Genomic DNA, 22,975 nt, shown 5'->3' with positions numbered 1-22,975 from the left:
TGTTATAACAAAAGCTCACTATGTAACTTATCTCTCTACAACATCCATTTTAAACAACAAATGTTTATTACTTCGTAGTTTCTGTGGTGAGGGATCTGGGAGGTGCTTGACCAATTGTTTCTGGCTCAGGGTCTCTCAGCAGGTTGTAAACTCTTGGCTGGGGCTGCATTCATCTCAAGACTCAGCAAGTCTCAGGTGAACTGAAGGATCCAGTTCTAAGCTCTCACACAGTTAAGGTCCATCCTTCAGTTCATTGTGAATTATTGGACTGAGGGTCTCAGTTCCTTGCCAGGGCACATGGGTCTTTCCAAAGGGCAATATGACATCTTGTTTCCCCCAGCACAAAAGGGAGAGAGAGAGAGAGAGCGAGAGCGATGGAAGCCACAGTCTATTATCACAGCCCATCACTGAAATATTCTATTTGTTAAAAGTGAGTCAACAGGTTCAGCCCCTACTCAAGGGGAGAGAGTTACAGAAGTGTGTGAATATCGGGATGTAGGGATCATAGAGAGCCATCTTAGAGACTCTCATAATCTTAGTTGGAAAATAGGCTACTGGAATTAATTTCAGAGGACAGCTTGGTGTTATCTACTGAAGCTTAAAAGGCACAAACCCTGTACCAGTGGGTCCGTGGAGTCTGGTGCAATAGTTAGCAAGAATGAGGTAGAGTTCTGTACTGACAAGGAAAGTCATTAAGCCATATTGTTAAGTGACAAAAAAACGAGTAACAGAACAATGCCTTGACTACAGTAGAGTCTCATTATGTAAATAATAAAGGCAAAAGAAATTTAAAAATAAAAATGTTTTGAATACGTATATTTAGAAATGCAATGTTTTGCTTTATAAACTCATGAATTGTTTGAATTTCTTTTGTATAATTTAAATAACTTTAAAAGATAATACAGGAGTAGATAATTTCTAAACCAATGATGTCACTGATAGCTCTTCTAATTTAGTTGGATTCCCAAAAAACTTGGAGTGCCTTAGATTCAGATAAACATTACTCATGACATAGATGTTTTTCTTTTATTGACTAGATTTCAGTTACAAATCATTGAATCGGAGGTTATGTCTTACATCTACGGTAAGCTTAAATTCAAATACTGGAAAAAATATGTTCCAGACAGTTGTAGATAACATCAGGTCAAGTCATATTTTTATGACAATCTCTGTAGGATGACAAACTGATGGAACATTAAACATGGAAGGAAAGCTCCGTGGATTTTTCTTCTGATCGAAACACAATGAAAACAAAACAAAATATAACTATAAAAGTTAAAAAAAAATCTATTGTTACACTAAAAAAAAAAGGGGGCTTCCCTGATGGCACAGTGGTTGAGAGTTCGCCTGCCGATGCAGGGGACACGGGTTCGTGCCCCGGTCCAGGAAGATCCCACATGCCACGGAGCGGCTGGGCCCGTGAGCCATGGCCGCTGAGTCTGCATGTCCAGAGCCTGTGCTCCGTAACGGGAGAGGCCACAGCAGTGGGAGGCCCTGTACCGCAAAAAAAAAAAAAAAAAAAAAAAGGTAAGCCAGCCAAGTTGAAGTTTTTAGCATGGCAAGTTATATACTGTCTCCTCTCTTGTCTACTACATTTATTATTTGGGTTTTTGCTTTGTGATAAGATAAATATTCTAAATTAAATAATTTTACTTAAATATAAACACAAATATCCCAGGAATTGTAGGTATATAGCTTGATGCAATTTCATACAAGTGAACACATTCTGTTAACTTCCAATCAGAAGAGATTAAACATTACCAGCATTCAGGGAAAGCCCTTCGTGCTCCCTAACTGTCACTACCCACCTCCTCAACCTACTGGAAAATACAATCTTGACTTCTAACACAATACATTTGTTATACTTTAGTGGATACTTACAAACAATTTCTGAAGTGATTTGCCAAATTTACACTCTTACTAATACTGAGGTTCCAAGTGTTTTATATCCTCCCAATGCTTTTTACTGGTAGTCTGCTTGTTTTTAAACTTTTCTGCTGAGTACTTAGTGGAATTTCATTTGTTTTAATTTATATTTCCTTGATCATCAGTGAGACAACATCTTTTAACAGTGATTGATTATTCTGATATCACTTTCTGAAGGGCTTGATCAAGTCTTTTGCCAGTTCTTCTATTTTGTTATGTAACTTTCTTGTATTGATTTGTAGGAATGCTTTATATATTTTGACTATGAATCCTTTGTCAGATATTACAACTGTCTTCTCCCACTATGTGATTTACCTTTTTAGTCTCTTAGTGATGCTTTCTGTAAAGCAGAATTTCTTTATTTTAATGTAGCCCAATGTATCAGTAATTTGCTACAGAATTACTATTTTCTGTGTCTTGTTTAAGAAATTTTTGCCTACTGAAAGGACACTAAGATATTCTTTGTTATATTCTAGTAAATGTATTGCTTTACCTTTCATATTTAGATTTGCAACTCACCTGGAATCCATTTTGTTTATGGAGTAAGGTAAGACTCAAGATTTATTTTTTTCCATGTAGCTAACCAGTTGAGCCAGAACAATTTACTATAAATATTGTCCTTTTTTCACTGCTGTACAGTGACACTTTTTTTCTAATTCAGATGACCAGATACATGCAATCTTTTTCTTGACTATTAATTGTTTTCCAATGCTCTATTTCCTCATCCTTGCACTAATGTTACACTGTCTTAAATATTATACTTTATAACATTCTTGATATAAACTTTTGTAAATACTCCAATTTGTTCTTCTTTAAGATTCTCCTTGCTATATAGAGATAGTCTGGCGCATGACCATGTGAATTCTAGAACTATTCTGTCAATATCCTGAAACAATTGTTTGTTAGTTTCTACCAAATGTATTTGTTAATCATGTTCAAATATTTCGTATTCTTATTGATTGGCTTGTCAGCTTGATTGCTGAGAGAGGTTTAGTAAATTTTCCACTATGATCATGTATTTGTGTACAGTATTTCTATTTTCACTTCTGCCAATTTTTGCTTTTTGTATCTTGAGGCTATATATTCAGGGATATATAAAGGGAAATAATTTTATTTCCCTTTTATCATTATAGAATATCCCTCTGTAACTCTAGGAATGCTTTTTGCTTCAAAATTCACTCTGGAATTCACCAAATTTTGTTTAGTACATATTTGAATAATATAAATCTTTCCATCTTTTTACTTTAAACCATTTTATATTCTTTTTTTTTTTTTTTTTTTTTTTTTTTTCCTTTTTGCGGTATGCGGGCCTCTCACTGTTGTGGCCTCTCCCGTTGCGGAGCACAGGCCCCGGATGCGCAGGCCCAGCGGCCATGGCTCACGGGCCCAGCCGCTCCGCGGCATATGGGATCCTCCCAGACCGGGGCACGAACCCGTATCCCCTGCATCGGCAGGCGGACTCTCAACCACTGCGCCACCAGGGAGGCCCCCATTTTATATTCTTATATATAGTATGGGTCTTCTCTAAATTGCCGTTAGTGTTTGTTTGTTTTATCTTGGTCTCATAACCATTGTCTTTCAACTGGAACATATATTTCAGTTATATTTTTAAATTATGATACATTTGAATTTACACCAATTACAATTGATTCACTATTTATACCATCAGTTAATTATTTTTTAATTATTTCACAAAAATGGATATACACAGCTAATTCCCTATTCTCTTATCTTAAAGAAATAAATTGTAGAAAGTACAAGATTTGAGAAAATAAATAAATACTTTAAAGAATAATGCTATTTCTGAACTCTAGGAGCCAAGTTGATATTCTTAAAGAATCATCATGGTAATGAGCTATGAGAGTCCAGGGCTGTTAGGAGGCCAAGGTTAGAAGGTGAATATTTGCTACTCTCAAGGATAATCCCATACTGAAGTACATGTTCCGCTTGCATTTCTTCATCTACTTGTAATAAATGTTGAATAAGCCCAATACGTGTGTACTCATTAAGAGAAATTTATTTTTGTTTCCCACTGTATATTTAAATCTACTACATAGGGTTGCTTTTTTCCTAGCCTCAGTCTCTGAAAGAATATAGAGCAGGTACCCATGACCTTTCTGATCCCTCTTATAGTCACAAACTCACAAACAGCTTTAATTGGTAAATTTGTTCCTCCAGTCCCAAAAGAAAATCAAACTCTGAACTTGATCTTACATTCCTCTGTGGGCTGTACCATTGCCTTGAGTGTGACTATGTGTTTTTCCCTCTATTTCTCTGCACAATGTTTCTCCTTCTTCCTCACCTTGCTCACTGTGGCTCAGAACACTGTCAGGGCCAGAGTCAGGGAAAGAAGAGAGGTGAGTGGGTAGAGATGGGGGTTTCAGTTCTTTAGGTCTGTCAGGTATTTAGCCTTGACTCTTGCATAGGTGCTTGTGTAGGTTTTCCAAAGCTCCTTTTGGAAATGGTAAACTCATTGTCTTCACACTTGCAATTCATCGACATGAGGGGAAGTGTAGTTGACAGGGACTCCAAAAAGCTAGTGAACAAAGCCAGGGGTTCATTTCTCATTTTTGTACATGTTGAAGTTAATTCACTTAATAGATATCCTATTAGAGGTGTTGAGTTAGATACATGAATTTGGAGTTCAGAAGCTTAGCAGAGAGGTCTAGACTCAAGATATTACTTAGAGGGTCATCAGAGTACGCATGACAGAATTGGATCACCAAGGGAGGGATTGTAAGTAGAGAAGAGAAGGGATTTAGGGGTTAAGCCAAAGTCACACAAAAGGCCAGAACTGTGAGTAGGAACCAGCAAACTGACTGTAGGAGTGACTGATGAGATGAGAGGAAAACAAGAAAAATGTAGACCAGGAAGCCAACAAGAAAGTGTTCAAGGGAAAGGGGATAATTACTTGGGTCAAATGTTCTAGTAGGTATAATAAGATCCAAAGTGAATTTTGATCATTGAATTTAACAACCTGGAGGTCTCTGGTGACCTTGACATCAGCACTCTCAGTGAAGGCGTGAAAGCCTGTTTGGATTAATTAAAAGAGAAAATGGGGAAAATTAAATATTTCAGGTATAGACCACTCAATACAAGTTTTGCTATAAACTAGAGCAGAGGAATGAAGCAGATGGAAAGGGAATAGTCAAGAGTAGGTTTTTAAAAAACTTGATGTTTGCAGGTTGATGGTGACCATCTAGTAAAGAGAGAAATATTGATCCAGGGAAGAAAGAGGGCATTTTTGCTGGAGCCATGTTTTTATGCAGAAGAGATAGGATGTAGTTTAGTGCCTAAAAGGAGAAGTTTCCTGAAGATGAACTATGGGAGAAGAGAAGTTTAAGAAACCATGAGGGTAGAATTTGGGAAGGATGACATAAATGGACCTTATCAGAATTAAATTTGGGGTAATTTGATATGATTGGCACTTGCTTCCTTTTATCCCTTCCTCAGCTTGTTCTGGACACACACACACATACATCCCTTATCTGTTTTTTATTTCCTGGATTTCAATCACTGCCAACAGCAGTACAATCTGATTTATATGTGCTCTAACTGCCAGCTACTTATTAATTTATTCAAGAAATATTTATGGAGTATCTTTTATGCCCAGATACTATTCTGGGCACTGGTGATTTAGCAGTTGAACAGGATGGTTAAAGTCCCTCATCTTCTAGATGCAATAATGTAATAAATAATGTGCAGAAGTGGCATATTAACAACAGGATATCCAAATTTTAATATTTCTATTTATGAATCACACAGAATCATATACCTGTGCTTGAAATATATGTGATCGCACAGCTAGGAGTAACCTTAAAGACACATGACATAAATTATTGCTCTCACTTCATTAGAAGGAAATTTGAGACAGAAGTGGTGATCATAAACTGTATAAAGTCAAACTGAAGGAGGTAGGGAACTTAGCAATTACTATTAAACCAAATCAATGTTTAATTTCAATTTAAAGGGTATTTTAATCCTCACTAACAGTCAAAACCTTGAGCAAACACTTTCAATTACCCAACTTTCCTAAACTATGTAGAAACCCTAATCATATGTACCAACATTATTTCTTTTCAGCCTAATTGTTGGTAATCCTTTGATGTTGTTTTTTTTTTTTAAAGAAGATGCTGGGGGTAGGAGTTTATTAATTAATTTATTTATTTTTGCTGTGTTGGGTCTTCATTTCTGTGCAAGGGCTTTCTCTAGTTGTGGCAAGTGGGGGCCACTCTTCATCGCGGTGCGTGGCCCTCTCACTATCGCAGCCTCTCTTGTTGCGGAGCACAGGCTCCAGACGTGCAGGCTCAGTAGTTGTGGCTCATGGGCCTAGTTGCTCCGCAGCATATGGAATCCTTCTGGACCAGGGCTTGAACCTGTGTCCCCTGCATTAGCAGGCAGATTCTCAACCGCTGCGCCACCAGGGAAGCCCCACTTTGATGTTTTTAAAGGTTTCACTCTTGTTCCATTTTTTAATTATATATTGATAACACATAGGTTAAATCTAAATCCCATGACAACTTTGCTCTCTTTTACAGACAAAAATGTGACAGAAAGGTGAACATTCCTCAGATTAGAACTAGATTTGGGGTACAATGACTTCTAATAATAGTCCACCTTGATGTGGAGGAGTGTTTTAGGATCAGACCACTGAGTCTGAAACAAGACCCCATTGTTCACTGTTATTGCTTTCAAATTCAGAGCCTTTAGCAAAGCTGCTTCTAAACTACTCCATGTGAGACCACAGTAGTGGACAGTAGATTTTTAAAACTCACTTCTCTTGTCAACTGATTCTGTTGTCACACCCTAACCCACTCCAGGAGCTTGCACTGTGGTTGTCCTATTTCCCTGTAAAAGCTTTACTGTTAAGTCCTCTTCGCTATTTCAGCTTCTTTGTTCAAACATTTGTCAGACCAAAGAGTTTTCTTCTTGGAATTTTGTCTTTTCTCTGGTCCAAGCGTCAAGGCAAATTTAGGGCTGTAGCCCATTCCCTGCAGTACTGGCCCTTTACTAACTCCTGGAAATACAATTTCTCAAGTCAATTCCTTTTGTTTAAGGCAGTTGGAAGCTTGGCCACAATAGTTAGATTTTTCTGGCAATATCATATGTACATATTCAGAGGGGTGGGTGTTAAGAAAGGGGAGATCAATTCTGGAGATCTTGTACTGGTTAAGTGTAGACACATACATTTCCAGGAAAAAAAAGTTATTTTTTATTTAAGCTTTTTAGAATTGGTTTATTTCTCTGGCTCTACAGTTTCTCAACAGTTAAAACTCCTTTTTTTTTTTTTTTTTTAATTTCCAAAGTAAAAATAGAGGATATAGGGAGAGGATCACATCACCTAAACACATCTAGGGGGAAAAAAAAAAGCACACACACACACACACACACACATGCATACACACACACTGGTCTGGTCTAAATCTCAGAAGATAATTTCTAGTATCCTCTACCATTTTTATACATTGCTGTAAAGGTAAATCACAAAAAACACTAGACTAAATGTTACTGAATTAATTCTAGATGAGGATTTCTTATATATTCCTGAAAAGACAACATTTTTGCTTTCAGATGAAGCCCAAATCTCTTTTGTTTTGTAAGAGAAATATGCCATTTGCCAAATACCACTATACACACATTCACATGGGTTTATTTACCACATTGTTCCACTAAATATCTAAGATTGCATATAAGGGCTACATCAAATAAAAACGTATGACAGAAAGTAGAAGATGAAAGACAAAAACCAGCTAACCAAATATCAGTCAAGGGGTACAAAGTAGACACAAGAATGAAGCTTGGACAGAAATATCCACCAGAGTCCTCTCCACTAAGGGTAGAAACAAAAACGGCGCCACCTTTTCTTGCAATCCTCCATAAAGAGAACCCTTCTCTCATGCTATGGTTTATACTGGTTAAACAAAAACAAAGCAAGAGAAGAACAATCATTAATAGTTAAAACAGAAATTTTTTTTCTGAGAATCTTCATAAGTGATTTAATGTTTTATATAACACAGAACTCCTTCTCAGCCTCTTTACAGTAGATGTAAAGGTAGATCAACCAGTTACTTCTTTGAAAGGCCTGCAAAGCAGGACAAGGATGTCACTTGTGCAGCTCTGTAGGGACCCAGACATGGCGGGTCCAGGAAAGAGTGGTCTCATACTTTAATGGGCATTAGGAACAGCTGAACAGCTCATAATGTGCAGGTACCCGGACCCCACCTATGCAAGAGATTCTTATTCAAGAAGTCTCAGGTGGGCTTCCCTGGTGGCACAGTGGTTGAGAGTCCGCCTGCCGATGCAGGGGACACAGGTTCGTGCCCCAGGCCGGGAAGATCCCACATGCCGCGGAGTGGCTGGGCCCATGAGCCATGGCCGCTGAGCCTGTGCATCCGGAGCCTGTGCTCCGCAGTGGGAGAGGCCACAACAGCGAGAGGCCCATGTACAGCAAAAAGAAGTCTCAGATGGAACCCTGGAATACGCATTTTTAACCAGCATTCCGAGTCATTCCAGTGAGGGACACATTTAAGAGCACCTAAATGATAGTTTCAACTTTTTTTATACTTGGCAGATGATGTTTTCATGACAAATACACTGCTAAAGATACATGTAAGATAGGTTTCAGAAATCCCCAGCCTCTCTCTCTCACTTGAAAAAAACATTTCAGAATGCAAATTAGTGAGAATGATGTTGGAGGACTAACACTACATCTGCTCTAATTCATTGTTTTAAATAAATCGTTTGCAAATTTCACTCTTAACTCTCATTACTAATAAATGCCTTCCAATATATTCCACAACTGACAGCAACACACCACGATGCCACCAATGTACAAGTTACCTGGAGAGGAACGTGTGAACAGGGTATCCTTCAGACAATGCTTGGCGAATATGATTTCTTTCAGCTTTTTAAAAATAGATATTGGGTGGGGTTAAGACTGAACTATCTGGCACATACCTAGTGTGTAGTTGTATTACATTGCCAAATAAATCTAAACAATATGTTTCAAGAGCAGCCAAGTTGGGTGTAAGATTTTTATGTTGTGAAAATCGTGGGACTTAATAGAATGTGCTGGGAGAGAGGGCTTTCCGCTTTCACTTGCCAAGTCCACTGTTCTCCTTAGAATATATTTTTAATCCTCATACATAAAAAGGTTTAACCAAAGTTATGACTCAACCACAAAAGAATAATATCTGGAAGTCATCCAAAGAACACTTAGGTTTGTGAAATTTTATTTGCTGATGTCCTTTACAAGACAAATTGTAGTAGCAGCGGTGCCTGGATGATGTAGCTTGTTCTAGACCCATTAGTTCTCAAAGTGTAATCTCCATATCAGAGCATCAGCATCAGCATTGGAAACTTGTTTCAAATCCAGATTCTTGGGCCCCAGCCTAGATCTACTGAATCAGAATCCCTGAGGATGGCGTTGAGCAGTCTGTGTTTTTTATTCCCAGGCTCTCCTAGTGATTCTCATGCATGTTAAACTTTGCAAACTACGGCTCTCTAGCTTACTCAGATTTTAGGGACCTGGGAACATCTACCTAAAACAATAACTTTAGTTTTGGAAAATTGATTTGTACTTCCTCTTTCTGGTAACAGGAAGGCCTTGAGATTATATGTGTAAATATATACACATTGACTCTAATTATACTAAACATTTCTACTTCATTTATTTCAAACTGTGCTTACTTTTATGTATTTTTCTTGTTCTTTAGTTACTGGTTGCAAGATGGTGGTTCTTGGGAAGACCTAATTTGCGGGGTCAATTCAGCACTTTAAAAATTGAGTTTAACACTTTCGTTAATTTTAGTAATTTGAAAATGCCCCGTTCAAGTCCCTGCAGGTTGCCACACTCTGTTTTTTGCCTAATTCAGAGATTTGTGTCCCTGCCTGGCCCCTAGATACATTTTGCTATCGTGCTTCAAGTCCAAAGGATATTAATATAAAAGGTACTATTTTTTCGAGGCTTATCTCCTGCTATGCTCTCTTATACTCCCTTATTCCAGTGACTGTTCTTGAATTTTATGAAATACATCTTGTACATTTCCACTCTTTTTTGTCTTTGTTTATTATATTCACCTTTTTTTAAAACTTAATTTTTATTGGAGTATAGTTGCTTTACAGTGTTGTGTTAGTTTCTACTGTACAGCAAAATGAATCAGCTATACATATATAAATCCCCTCTTTTTTGGATATCCTTCCCATTTAGGTCACAACAGTGCATTCAGCAGAGTTCTATATTCACCTTTACTAGAATGTACTTTTCATTCCTCTTGCACATCCTTCAGAGGCAGCTGAAATTCCACTTCTACCTTGAAGTCTTACCTGACAAACTGAGCCCAGCATAATCTGTATTGCCTTTTCAAAATACCATCTATTATCGGGAAATGCCACTGTACAGATAATATCAGTCCAATGAGAGTTTTAAGCTCCTTCAAATGCAGGAACTGTATCTTCTATTTGAATTCACATGCTTCAGTGGAGTGTCTTGTACACAGTTGGTGCTGCATACATTTTGATTAATTTTCTTATTAACACAATCTATTAGATAGATTTAAAACCTCCATGCATATTAGGTACCAACTGTCTTTTTTTAAAAAATTTTATTTATTTATTTATTTAGTTGTTCATTTATTTTTGGCTGCGTTGGGTCTTCATTGCTGCACTCCGGCTTTCTCTAGTAGCGGTGAGCTGAGGCTACTCTTCGTTGTGGTGCTAGGGCTTCTCATTGCGGTGGCTTCTCTTGTTGCAGAGCACGAGCTCTAGGTGAGCGGGCTTCAGTAGTTGTTGCACTTGGGCTCCGTAGTTGTGGCTCGCGGGCTCTAGGGCACAGGTTCAGTAGTCGTGGCGCACAGGCTTAGTTGCTCTGTGACACGTGGGCTTGAACCCATGTCCCCTGCATTGGCAGGCTGATTCTTAACCACTGTGCCACCAGGGAAGTTCCCCAACTGCCTTTTAAGGAGAGTTTACTTAGCCATGTTACCTGCCCCATAGAACCATTTCTGCTCTTGTTCAGAAATGACCTTGGCTGGAGAACTAGAGTCCATGGTCAACTGTGCCATAACAATATTCTGGGGATTTCTTGAGTGGGAATGAAAACATATATGTGCCAGCAGGGGAGAACAGAGCTACCTCTGAGGGGACCAGCTAGAATCCTGCACAAAACAGGAACTCACCTTACAGTGGTCCCAAAGCCAATCCAGTCAAAGGAAAGATAAACTCAACGTGGATTATCCAGCTCTGGCTGCTATCTGGAGCACCAGCGAGCTGGCTTTTTGAAGTCTGCTGTGCCTCCAAAAGATCTAGAAAATTAAGATTCAATCTTACTTATGGGATGTTTTCAGTCCATTTTTTTCTTTATTTTATTCTCACGATCAACACATATGTATTCTGTCATATATATGCATATGTATATGTATATATACATACATATATATATATGAAATTTCCCAGGCTATTAGGGTAAATAGTAAACAAAATTTTAAAAAGATTCCTGTCCTTATGAAACTTATAGTCCAGTTTATCTGAGTATCCATGCAAACACCAACTCTGTAAGAGCATTTCTTTTATTTTTAATACTGAATCATCTGACCAACTGGATTGCTATGAGACCAACACACCTTTTACTAGAGGGGTTTCCACTAGTGGCTACTATTCTCATTTCCTGGTGAATAATGACATGCATTTTGGTGGGTAACGCCATGTATTTTAACTGGGATGACCAATATGCCCTCTTTCTGCCTATAATTGACCCAAGTGTACTAAAATCTGTGATCTCATAGTCAATAATTCAGTGAATTATTTAACTATGAGTAACACATGTACGGGCCATAGGGAACTTGTATGGCTCTGCACATGTGAAAATATCTTCTACTTGTTCAATACTTCCCCTTTGACAAAACGCTTTCTCTTACTTTAACACATTTAATTAGAGAAATTATAATATGAGGTACAGCTTATTATTTCCATTGCAAAGTTACGATAAGCAAAAGTCTGAGTGATTTGCTCTCCTGTGACCCTCCAAGGCCATTCTTTTTTCTGTCTCACATGCCACCTCTGACTTCCCTGCGCTGACAATGCTTCGTCCTCTGTTCACTATTAGAGGCTACTAGCAAGCAAAACTTTGGATCCTAAGACGCAAACCTCATTTCATTCAATTAAAGAGTGTGCTCTTTAAGTCCTTGGAATGATTGATTTAAAAAACATAAATCAGGGCTTCCCTGGTGGCGCAGTGGTTGAGAGTCCGCCTGTCGATGCAGGGGACGCGGGTTTGTGCCCCGGTCCGGGAAGATCCCACATGCCACGGAGTGGCAAGGCCCGTGAGCCATGGCCGCTGAGCCTGTGCATCCAGAGCCTGTGCTCCGCAACGGGAGAGGCCACAACAGTGAGAGGCCCGCGTACCGCAAAAATAAATAAATAAATAAATAAATAAAAACATAAATCAGACTCATTATTTCATTTGGCAGAGAAGCTATTTAAAAAAAAACAACTTAGAATATGTGCACACTTTGTCAGGAACTCTCTCATAAAGTCAATGAAAACCCCAAGACATCTTTAATTTTTTCACTGTAGAAAAGGTCATCTGACTAAAATGAGTCTTTGATGAAAACTTAGTTGTTGTATGAAAGGCAGAAAAGCAGTGATTTATAGAGTTCACAAAGGATGCCCTGGGAAGTGTTAACCATTCCCAAATTTGGAAATCAGCCACCCTGAAACCTCCCGCAAAGGGATTACTAAACTCATTTCACATGTTTGTAAACTACTTAGGTCTTCAGAGATAGTCTCCTGAGGCCAAAGACTAACAAGATGTCAACTCCCAGTACCTTTTCATTCACATTAAAAATGGGCTTTCAATCCTTCAGGAATAACAGTTTCATTAAAGCAAGCAAATTCCAGGGAAAACCAATCAGGTTGCAAAGAATTTACATTCTTCCTTTTATAAATGATCCTCCTGGCTCTCTTTTTTTTAATCTTCCTAAAAGTTGGATGGTTTTTCTAATCTTCTTTACACTGTCACTTTCCTTCCTTTCTCCCATTTTGCCCAAGTACAGTCATTCTGATATACTTGCAGCAGCCAAGAACCCATTGCTGAAGTCGTATGTTCTAAATATTTTCATCGAATTCATGTAGCTACCTAACGTGTAGAGACATTTTTCAGTGGTGCTGGGTACCGTCTTGGGGATTCAGAAGTACCCCTTGAGGCACAAAATTCTCTGTGTTAAACCTAAAATAGTAATGTTCATCTCAATCATCAAGATTATAGCTGTAGAAATGTCCTACGGGTTAGATTTTTATCACCAATGACACTTCTATATCCATGCTTGCTTGAGGTTTAAGCCTTCTTAATGTGTTTTTCTTTAGCAAGCAACCAGTCTAACTCACCTGCTGTTTCTTTGAAATAGAGGGAAAATGTGGCTTGATGAAACTTAATAGCTGATCCTTGTTTAGATATAATCTTTTCAATCAACTTATTCCAGTGAGCACACCTGGTTTATGTTGTAACTGCTTCTCTGGATTGGAAGGTAACAGATGAATAACATGGCAGAACAAGAGGACAGCTGAAGCCTTAGGCTTGGGTAAGGTAGCTCCTGATGGATATGGAGTGCCATGTGGTGGAAAAGAATGATGCCACAACACACCACTCACAAATTAGTTCAAGTTGGCCGGTTATCCATAAGGCTTTCAGAAAAAAGCAAAGTAAAATGAAACAGAGCTCAATCAAATAGATTTTAAAATGAATGGGTGAAGTAGTGGTAAACAATGACCACCAGCATCAAATACTGTGCAACTTAGATATTTGTGTGTATAATTCCTCCTGATGGCACCAAATTCATTGTCATATGAAATATATTCTAGGGAGAATCTTGCAGGACTAAGCCTTTTTAATGACGGAATAATTCTTAGGATCATCGTGATGAACTATAACTCTAAACCCTTTCTTTTTCTTGTGCCTTTATATATTAAATGCAGTTTTATGAAGCTTTTTAAAATCTTTAATATATCAATTATTTTACAGCCGCACTTAATAAAATAACTGGGGACTTTCTGCAAGGCACGGCTTGAGGCTGATAAATTGATACCTCTGTAAAACATAAATGAAGTGTCACCTGTGGCTCAGATGACACATAAAATTGGGGACACAAAATTTTATTCTGTTAGAGTGGACCTCAGGGCTGCCTCTCTATCACTTTGGTATTTCCTTTGACTGTTTATTCTCAAGATGCTTTAGGTATATGAATAGCTTCTACTGGTCAAAAGCAACTTGTTCATCAAAACACCCATGTAGTTGAGTTTCACGAAATGTGTACTGTTTTCTCATCAAAACCACGGTCTTGTCAAGAAAACCTTCATAAATCATACTCCAAGAACAGCCCCTTAACTGCCTACTGTTTTCTTTTCAAATACCGGTTGTTAATCTTCCTGACATTTCTGACAGTCAGGTGCCTGCAGCTTTGAATTCCACATGTTGTAAGCAGCTTAAAACTTCAAGCCAAAGGAAGAAGAATATACATCCAAGGTAGAGACCCTAGATTCTCCTGTGCCATGTTACCATAGGCAGGCTAAGCTCAAAGAGGAGGTTCTTCTCAGGATCTAAAATGTTTTCTTCATCCATAGGAAGACACAATACTGATTCATCATCGATGATAATCATAGCAGGATCTGCCATTTTTTAAGGGCCAGACATTTTTATGTATATTTATTGTGACACTTAGAATAGTTATATAAGGTGACTATTATTATCTAAGGTGTAACAGATGATGGTCCTGGTATCCAAGATGTTGTAATACCCTCCAGGTAGAGCCAGGTAGTGGAAGAACCAGGAGTCAAGCCTTGATGTTATTAAAAGCTTGTCTTACTTGCATTTTGCTAAGCTCACCTTCATTCAGTTTGCCCTTTCTAACTTGGAAGGACGTGGAACACTTATTTTGCTCTCATTATTTAAAGGAGCCGGGCTGGATTATAATACCGATCAGGACCAATCAGAAAGGGTCTCCAGAGACCACAGTTAAGATGAGCTTATTCACAAAGTTGGCAGCTGCCAGTCTCTGTAGCCTCTGTCCCCACTCCTCCTACAAACACATTCTCAGAGGTGAATTCTGAGTTCCGGGTGTGACAGGTGGAACTTCTTCAAACCTAGGGCTTGGGGTGAGCTCCCTCTGTGCTCACTCACCCAGGATCACATACACAAAAGGAGGAGAGTCCGATCTTCCACCTGGAGCCACAGAAGACTTCACCTATATTTGGGAAATAGGGTATTTTAACACTTTCATATACTTCCCTTGACTGAGAAGTCTTCCTCCCCATAAACCATCCAAGCTTTCAAAGAAGAATTGAAAAATGGGGCTATCACGGGCTTGAGTTGCCAAAGGGCTTAAATTTAGGTGTGTGGGATGTGGGATGTAAAAATTATAAAGAACTTTGTAAAGTTATAACTTCCTCATTTTATGAGAGAACTCAATCCCAGAAAAAGTGACAAAATTAGGTTAAAGCCCTTAGCAGGGACAAAGTCCTCAGCTGGACTTCAAGGCCCTTTCAAGTCTTGGCTGACTCTCCTTCTACCCTCCCCTCTCAGTGCTTCAAAGTCACTGTATTTCCTGAGCACACCTCACATGTCCATGGCTGCCCATAACACTCTTCCCCCAGGTAGTTGCTGGTGCGCTCACTTCACCCAGTTCTTAAATCAAATACTCTTCCTTTGAGATGCCATCTTGGACACCAGCCTCTTAAAAATAGCATCCTCGCCCTTCTCTGCCCCTGTGATTTTGTGATTTAAAGATATATATATTTATTCTTCATCCGTGGTTCCTGGCTCACAGCTCCCTGAACTCTTAGCATGTCCTGAGCTATTAGAGAAATGGGAGCATCTTTTGCTATAATATTTGGTCTCGTCCTCAGTTTCTGAAATCATTTCAGAGCCATGAAGGTGAAATGGGTGTCTTGTTATTCATAACAAGTCCCTTTCCACCACAACTGGGTGTTTGTTAATGTGGTAACTTTCAGAAATCTCCTAAAAATGGGGGGCTGGCCACCAGGGGAACCAACCATGAATAAAGGGCTGGAACTTTCAGCCCAGCTCCCTGATTTCACGGGAGGGAAAAAGGATGGATAAATCACCAGTGACCAATGATTTAATCAATCATGCCTATGTAATGAAGCCTCCATAAAAACCCAACAGGACCATGGTTCAGAGAGCTTTTGTGTTGGTGAACAAGGATGCATCCATGTGCTGCTGAGCTGGGCCACAAACTCCACAAGGACAGAATCTCCTTTGGGACAGCACCCTACACATCTTATCATCTTTGTTGTCCTTTGCAATCAACCAGTTATCTAGTGAGTAAACTAGTTTTGTGAGTTCTCTGAGCTGCTCTAGCAAATTAATTGAACCCAAGGAGGGGTGTCATGGGAACTTTTTAAAATTAATTAATTAATTTGGCTGTGCTGGGTATTAGTTGCGGCACGCGGGATCTTAGTTGCGGCTTCCGGACTTCTCAGTTGTGACATGCATGTGGGATCTAGTTCCCTGACCAGGGGTTGAACCCGGACCCCCTGTGTTGGGAGCGTAGAGTCTTAACCACTGAACCACCAAGGAAGTCCTGGGAACTTTTGATTAATCGCCACTTGGTCAGAAGCTCAGGAAACAATCTGGGCTTTCATTTGGCATCTGCAGTGAGACAGTCCTGTGGGACTGAGCACCTAACTTGGAGAATCTGATGCTATCTCCAGGTAGATAGTGTCAGAATTGAGTTGGATGGTAACGCATCCAGCTGGTGTTGATAATTTCTTAGTGGTGTAGGGAAAAAAAGCCCTACACATTGGACTCAGTGTCAGAATTATATCTCCTACATTACTTTCATTTTCTTTACAGCACTTGTCCACTTCTCATTTTATGTAGATTTTTGCTCATCTGTCTGTGTGTTTCTTCCAGTGAGCCCCACCCAGGCAGGGCCATGGTTTGTTTTAATGCTGTTTCCCTAGCAAGTATGTTATCCAGTAAATCATTATGAAAGCATAGGTGAATGAGTGAATGCCCATGTGTCACACTTGGTTCTGTTTTGTTCATTTTGCTCTGCCTGAAGGAAGATAGGTAACTACATTTACCCTCCAGGTGTCACTCCCTCCAGAAGTCCCCTCTGACTCTCATCTATCTTCATTTGGCTGAGTCCTCCTCCCTTTATGGTTCCACATCACCTGTATCTCTACATCACCCGTATCTTAACACTAACTAAAATATACTGGCTTACCCTTAGCATACATCTTGACTTAGGCTTCCTTGAAAGCAATCCTTGAGACAAAGGTGATCTCAGGGAACAGGAATAAGGGGCTGAGGGAGAGTGAAAAAGAGAAGAAAAAAAAGCCAATCTAAGAATATGATTTAGAGGTTTCTGCTGTGGAAAAGGGGACCCAACCCCCCAGGGACCTCCTGGGAAGCCTCCAGAATGCCTCCAGAACAGTCTGCTGTTTATGCATCAGCTTCTGCCCTCCAGCTATTCAGGGGTATCCTCCTGGGTGGTAATTCCCACACATCCCAACCTCAAATGAGCAGGGACAACACCAGCTCTCAGTGGCACTCAGTGTCAGGGGACAGGGCACGTGCTGAGGGGAGAAGCCGTCAGCACGTAGTAAATCAGGAATTGGAGCCCACCTGGAAGTCCCCAGCAGATGGTGTGTGAATCAGTGGTGAGACCATGAGGATGTAAATAGTGTCCCCATAGCTGTCTGATGTGCCATGCCTTATTCATCTCTGTGTCCAGAACCTGGTAGCAGAGCACAGTGTCTGGTGAACAGTGGCACTTCAACTAACATTTATTGAATTGACTAAACGAAGGGGAGAATAACATAAACATGGGCTCTAGAAACTGGCTTGGACTTTTTAAAATTCTTATTTGATATTGGAGTATAGTTGATTAACAATGTTGTGTTAGTTTCAGGTGTGCAGCAGAGTGATTCAGTTATACATATACATGTATCTATTCCTTTTCGAGTTCTTTTCCCATTTAGGTTATTATAGAATATTGAGCAGAGTTCCCTGTGCTATACAGTAGGTCCTTGCTGGTTATCTGTTTTAAATATAGCAGTGTGTACATGTCAATCCCAAACTCCCAATCCATCCCTCCCCCATCCTTCCCCCCCGGTAACCATAAGTTCCTTCTCTAAGTCTGTGAGTCTGTGAAACAGGTTTGGATTTAACTCCCACTTCTGTTCTGAGACCTTGGAAAAATATTACGTCTCTAGGCCTTAGTTGTTTCATCTGAAAAATGGGGCGATATTAAAGTACTTACTTTAAATGAGAAAATCAGTCCAGCATTCACAGCGCTTGGCAAATAGAATGAGCTAAGTACACTGTAACTACACTGAAGATAGTAATAAACAACCATGTCATACTAAGTGAAGTAAGACAGACAGAGAAAGACAAATATTATAGGATATCACTTATATGTGGAATCTAAAAAAAATAATACAAAGGAACTTATTCACAAAACAGAAACGGACTCACAGACATAGAGAACAAACTTAATGTTACCGAAAGGGAAAGGGGAGTGGAGGGATGAATTAGGAATATGAGATTAACAGTTACAAACTACTATATATAAAATAGATAAACAACAAGGATTTACTGCATAGCTCAGGGAACTATATCCAATATCTTGTAATAATGGAAAAGAATCTGAAAAAAAATTCAGTTACATATATATAACTGAATCACTTTGCTGTACACCTGAAACTAAAACAATACTGTTACTCAACTATACTTCGATAAAAACAAACAAACAAATAAATAAAAACCATTTTAGCTCACGCTATTTGCCAAGTACTGTGAATGCCGAGGTTATCGCCATGATGATGGATGTAGTCTAGGCTTCCCAGCTCCCAGCCCAGTGCTTTTCTATGACTCCGTGTTTTCTCCAACACAGCTGAGGCAACTTCTGGCTCTTTGAATGTAAAGTGAGCCTCATATCATCATATCATTCCAGGTTCTTATGAGCCCAGTGAGTTTCCACAAAGAGAAGATTAGGACATTTCTGTCGGTGGAAGTGACCTGAGCACAATGCTTATCTCCTCTCTTTCCTCAGAGCCCCTTGAAATGATATCGGTCTGCAAAAAGGTCTAAATCCATAATACCAAAGAGAATGAGCAGAAGTTCATCAATAGATAAAAGGTTGTAACATGGTTTCAAGAATGGGCCAAATGGGTGTGATTTTTTAAACACTTCTTAACGTGTATTCCTTAAAAGGTGTTGGCCCACGATAAGCAGTTATTTCTAGAATGAGTGAGTGAATGAAAAGAGCATCTAGACGTATTATTTAGATATGTGTCGGAGAGCACCAGGAAATAAAGAAAAAGCAGAGCCAGATAAAAATGGTTCTCTCTAGGGAGCAGGACTCAGAATAGGGAAAGGTAGTGGCAATGGATGTTTGATTTTCATTAGGTGAACCTTCATTATGATTGCATTTTTCAAACTGTATTCATATATTACTTTGCACAAAAACACAAAAATTATTTTAAAAAATGTTTAGGAAGGGAAGTTTGAGCAGTGACATGTCTGGGAGCTCCTTTCATTTCTGTGAACTTATTGTCTGTACTGATCCCAGTGGCAAGTGCTGAGCCTCATGTATACTTATTATCTGATAGAATCTCCTTATGTCTGGTGACCACCAACGCGGGGGGTGGGAGGAGATTATCTGTGAATAAAACTGCAGAAGGGCAAAGAGCAGTACTTGTCCTGGTTGATTTATTTGGTGAAATGGACTAGTTCCAAGTAGCTGTGAATAATTACAAAGAATTAAATGAAAGAAAAAAAGAGATTGTTCACCTGAGGTAGTGCCTAAACATTTAATAAATATTTGTGGACTTAAGGAATCAATGAACCAAACCAGCTTTTACAAACATTTTCCTCTTGTGAAGTCAGAAAAATCTTGCTATTTGTCAAAGAATTTTCTAGAAGTGCCAGTACATCTTTTTGATCAAATTAGATCAACAGATGGACTAGAATAACAGGAGGTTTATTGGCTCAAACTGATACAGAGTAATTACTATAGACACATCATGTTTGAGAGCTAGCTGAAGTTCATTGACTAGTAAACTCTGTTCTTTGACTAGGTGGTGGGAGCTGGGAGGAAGGGGGTATAACAGCCCAGTCATCACGTGTCAGGCAGGCAGAGTGATTGGGAGGCCAAGGAGGGCACAGGGGAAGGAGCTGTCACAATAACTTAAATGGGAAAAGAATTTGAAAAAGAATAGATACATGTATATGTATAACTGAATCACTTTGCTGTACACCTGAAACTAACACAACATTGTTAATCGACTATGCTTCAATATAAAATAAAAATTAAAAAAGAGCATCAGCGAGCTTTGCTACATCCCCCCTACCCCCAGAAACCCAACCTGGCAACAGGCTGGGGCCCTGGTCATTCCCTGCATAGAACTTGAAAACAGTCCACACTCTTCCCCTACTCCACTCACAGGGTCATCTGGGAGCCTCTGCTTCTGAGAGTCGGGGAGGGTCAAAACATGCATATTCAAACTTTTCTGTTTTTATTGAATCTTCCTGATTAATATCTCTCAGAAACCTATGATTATCATCATTTGCTTACAAAATGCAAATACACTGTTTTCCCCGCAAACATTTTGGGATAAACACAACCAAACTGCCAGAAGGTTTTATTTCCCCAAAGCGCCCCTGGCAAGTAAAATCTGGCTCTCTCTCAGTTCCATCTGTTAAGGTCTCCTTCTCTTTCTAACCTATAATCTGTCTTCACCGGAAGCAGGAACCTGATGGGTTTTATGGGCTCAACAATGGGAATAGAATAGCATCCCTTCATTGTCTCTTCCCCTGTCCCAGCTTGTGAAATGCTCACTGACATAAGCTGGAAGTCAAATAAAAATAAAAATCCTACTCAATATTCCATTGACTGTTGTACATATGCAGTATTGGCATTTTGCATGTTAATATCTGGCACTGTTTTTTAATTTGTTCTAAACTGCCAGCTCATTTGCATCATCTCTCTGTGATCTCCCACCTGTGCAGCAATTTGAAGGGAAAATATAACCATTTACATTCCTACTAAAACTTGACAGTAACAGAACCTGATCCAAGGAGAGCTCATCTATTTTCTAAACATTCTTCACTTGGGCTTTGAACTGGGTTCTTAATACACATACCCAGAGCCCCGTTCGTTGTCTCTGAAAACCAAGTGAAGCTTTGAGATGCTCACACTCTTGGACTAAGCTGAGCAGCTTGATGGTGCCCACACTGTAGTCTGTTGACTTGTGTGCTGTCAGGACCACATGATCTCAAGTGCCCATGCCGCTTCACTGTTTTTGGTATGTCAGCTGCTTGGACTGGATGGTGGGACGTGAGGACTAAGCTTTAAGTGTGGGGTTAAGCTTATCATAACCAGAAAAAAGAAAGAAAAGGAAAATATGGATACCATAAGTACAGAGACTGCAAAGCAAGTGCATTTCAACAGTTTTAACAACTAGGAGATAACTCTGTTATGAAACTTAGAATTTTTTAAAAATCTGTTTATTAATTCTCATCAGCTAAGAACTCATAATCTAGAAAGGAAATAGTTTCCTACTTCATCTTCTGTATTAGAAAATGAACATCTTAAAGGATTGAGCTCTGCCTTATTCATCCCAAATTAACTGAGCCTAGAATGTGGAATCTGACAGAGGAGCATGCTGATTCCAGTGAACTGAATTCAGGTTCAACAACCTCTTGGTGATATACAAGCGAATTATTTTTTAAAATCATATTTGCTGTTTATTATCTGTCTCTGGTACAGTGACTGGTACATAGTAGATGCTCAGTGAATACTTTTGTTGACTGCATGAATGGAAATCTCTGCTCCCTTTTATGAATCTGAGTCATCACAGAAATCTTCCTGCAAAGTGATTCCTAATCTTTGAAATTTCACAGACCAAAAGCATTTAAAAACAAAAGGGAAAAGAAAAAAAAGATAGGCATGCTAAAACCAGTGCTTCCATTTTACAGTTGTTAAATATGGACTTTTGAAAAATAACAATGAATATCCTAAGTTCAAAAGATTTTCTTAATAAAAGAAAGGACTTCTCAATGCAAAAGTAAGGAAGAAGGAAATAATCTAAAGAAATTGTTAGCCTTTTCTCAGAAAAGACTGATGCTAATTTAAATTATGGACCAGCATCCACCTGCTGGTCAACTTTCAAGAGCTCCCAGCTTACAAAACTATGGCTACAAGCTCTGCTGAATTGACACAGCTTCCACCAAAATGGGCCAGACCTAAGGACATGCTGGAATCCAAACTAGGCAACTTCAGTGATTGCAGAAGCAGAGCCTTTAAGGGAATTTGAAAGATCATCTGGCCCAGTAACTTCAGGCCAGTGAAACTCTAAATCATGCAGTTTTGTTGTGTGGCTTCCAGCTGATTTGATCCCTCTTGAATGCCCTCATACTTCCAGTGCATAGAGGAAGTGCTCACCAGCCAGCTGGCTTTGTGGAAACTTCCCATCTCCATCCCATTTCCCCACTGAAGCCTGACAAACAAAGAACAGAACTCAGAGAACAGCTCCTGATTAGTTCTCTCTCTCTCATCGTTGAGTTATTTTCAGCAAATATTTCTTTCCTCAACTTGTGTAGATAATAATGGAAATAATCCAGGAGTAATTTATGAGCATAAAATACTCTTTCAGCCAAATGAGGAGGATGTGCATCTGTAAATACATATTTTTATACATAAAGTTACATGCCCATAATGTATTTACAGATATATATGTATAAAGATACAAAGCTACCTATCTATCTATCTATCTATCTATCTATCTATCTATCTAACTAACTATCCATTTAAAGAGGAAAAGAGTAGCTGGTCCAAAAATACATGTAAAGATTTCAGGATGGGCCAGGGACCCTCTCCAAGTTTGTAGGTTCCTAGCCTTTGTATCCTTCCTCCTTCTCACAGCTGGGGTTTCTGGATCTCTATGAGCAGTAGACTTACTTCTCAAACTTCCAGTTGCCAAGACCATCCTGATCTTCAGGGAGTCTGAATCCAAGCTTGTGCAGAAA

The sequence above is a fragment of the Mesoplodon mirus genome (genome assembly GCF_964341445.2).
Source record: "Mesoplodon mirus genome assembly, chromosome: 20".
Classification (NCBI taxonomy): domain Eukaryota; kingdom Metazoa; phylum Chordata; class Mammalia; order Artiodactyla; family Ziphiidae; genus Mesoplodon; species Mesoplodon mirus.
Note: the sequence above shows the minus strand (reverse complement) of the source record.